This window comes from Lactuca saligna, chromosome 9 (genome assembly GCF_052625555.1).
Source record: "Lactuca saligna cultivar CGN05327 chromosome 9, ASM5262555v1, whole genome shotgun sequence".
NCBI classification, from domain to species: domain Eukaryota; kingdom Viridiplantae; phylum Streptophyta; class Magnoliopsida; order Asterales; family Asteraceae; genus Lactuca; species Lactuca saligna.
In genome coordinates this window covers 56,743,163-56,746,173 of record NC_136425.1, presented here as the reverse complement: position 1 = coordinate 56,746,173, position 3,011 = coordinate 56,743,163, and positions in this window count along the sequence as shown.

Here is a 3,011-nt window from a genome sequence, read left to right as displayed (position 1 = left end):
AGTTAAAACAACAATATCAATTTCTAATAGCATATAAAATATTCTTACGGATAATTGCATTGAAGTATATATTGTATCCATCAGTTTCTCTTATATGAGGTTAAGTTTTTTCATTAAGCAATGTAGAATGCACAATTTTAAGGGACCAAATATATCTATGAAAGAAATGTATATGCTTTACTCTGTTTTAGTGCTTTTTAACACACACACACACACACACATATATATATATATATATATTCATGCAATTATCAATAGATTTGACTACTCGAAAAACTTATTTTAATGACACGCAATGCGTGTCATAAGAGGGACATATGACACACAAATGTGTGTCAAGGTAGTTCGTGTCATAAAGGAAGACGACACGCACTTGTACGTTGTAACCTTACATCGTGTATTAGAACACACACTTACAACACACAAAGCTTATCGTAAAAGCCTTTGTCATAAAGAAACACGACACACATTTTTTCTTGTCATAATTTTAAATATTTTAAAAAAGTATATTTTTTAGATAGATTTACTAATTTTCAAATTAAATAATATACTTAAATTCTCATTATACAAAATAAAATACCATACACAAGAAAGATAATTCATTTCACAAAATATCGTATGTCAAATACAAATAATCATTCAAATAGTAATTAAATGTAATAAATTGCTAATATTGCATAATATTTATTATAGAAAAACAAAACACAACATTAAAAGAACTCATGACTAAGTTTTCTTTGATAGTCTACATGATAGCTTTAATCCTTGCAACTTTACCACTTGAAGACACATCAATTGAGCTAGTGTTGACTCTTTTTCTACAAGTTTCTTTCAGTTAGGGACATAAAATGACTTATGTAGTAAAAAGAGTAAATCATGTCTTTTTCAAGTCAAACTAATTAAGTATGTTCCTATTTCTTGCATTTTAACCAAAAAATAACTAAATGCATGGAATAACAACTTATTTCAACTTATTTGTGATAAAAAAAAAAGCTTAAATGAAAGAAATAGAAAAGTATGTTGCTATTTCATGCACTTGGGGACATAAAATGACTTATGTAGTAAAAAGAGCAAATTTTGCTTTTTTTCAAGTCAAACCAATTACAATATACTGCCATTTTTCGCGTTTTAGCCGGAAAAGACCTAAATGCATGAAATAACAACTTACTTCAACTTAATTGTGGTAAAAGATGCTTAAATGAGTATAGTTCAACAAATTACAATATGCTGCCATTTATCATACATTTTGATTTTATTAAAGAAACATATAAATATATAACAGTGGTAACCTAAGTTGCAATAGTTCCCAGCCAGCACCATCGCCTACATCCAAAAACTTAACAACCTCCAAAAAACAATCATTTGATAAGCAATATTTATCAAAACTCAAAACATAACCAAAATGTAGTAGCCGACTAGGTTTAATAATGTTGTGCAATAATACAATAAAGAAAGGATTTTTACTCTCTAGTAGCTCCAAGATCAAGTATGAAAGTACTCTCTAGAAGCCTCTACAAGTTCAAAACATTTTAATATTATTACAATTTAATGCTAAAATAGGATTAAACATATACAAATTTAGGAAAAACATAAAAGCTTGAAGGCTCAAGAACTACAAAGCCCACAAAGCCCGACCGATGTGAATAGGATAGAAATTACAACTTCTCCTTTGTGAAAGGACATGAATTCCCTCCACAAACTCATCATTAAAATTATCTTTAGAAAGGTTTTGAACAGAATGAAACTTACTTATTGTGAAAGGCTATCCATGATCCCGACTTCACAAAATAGAATAAAAGCCAAGTAGGAAAAAGAAGACCGACTCCATGACTATAAAAAGTATAATGATTGATATATGTACGAAATCAAGAAAAAAAAGTAAGATTAAGATGCCTAGATTATTTTAAGGTAGTAGAGTGTTACATATCATCTGTTATTCTAAAAGCCCTCTTCTCCATAGGACTAAATGCCAATGTAGATCTTGCTCATCTCTAAAGACCTTCAGATAATCATCTAGAATTTTCCTCTTAACTTGACATCCTACAATCAAAGGTTATTCATTCACTCATTCACCACCATAACTAATCAATATAAATTTATGTAGAAAGCATAAAGCATATTATATATCATCAGAAACGACAAGATCACGGAAATTGTAACTTCTCATTTGTGAAAGGACGTGAACGCCCTCCACAACCTCATCATTAAAATTATCCCTAGAAAGGTTCTGAATAGAATGAAACTTACTTGTAGTGAAAGGTTATCCATGATCCCGACTTCACAAAATGGAACAAAAGCCAAGTAGGCAAAAAGGAGACCGACTCCGTAACTGTAAAAGTACAATGATGGATGGAATAAGTATGAAATCAAGACCAAAATTAATATTGAGATGATTAAAATATTTTAAGGTAGTAGAGTGTTACATATCATCTGCTATTCCAAAATCCCTTTTCTATGTAGGACTAAATGCCCCTGCAGATCTTGCTCGTCTCCAAAGACCTTCAGGCAATCCTCCGGAATTTTCCTCTTAACTTAACATCCTACAAACAAAGATTATTCATTCACTCATTCACCACCATAACTAATCAATATAAATTAATGTATAAAGCATAAAGCATATTGTATATCATCAGAAAAGGCAAGATCACTAAGCCTAGGACTAAGGTAAACAACATCTTTATCTACCATTATGCTGAAATATGAACACACACAAACACACACACACAGTTTTTGTTTATATTTATTATATAATGAAGTTGAAAAAAAAGAATGGAAATGAGAGCATACTTGAAGGTGGGTTCAACAGAAAGAAGAAGAACATGAACATAAAATATAGATAATTCGTCTACTTCTCCATGCTTTGGTATCGACAGAACGATTAGATTCACAAGAAAGCAAATAGAAGAGAGAAGAAAAAATTTATGGTCGGATTTAAGAAACCTAAATCATCGGCTCAAATGGCTAACTGAAAGGTAGGCTCATGATCGTTTACTTCAAAATAGGGTAGACGG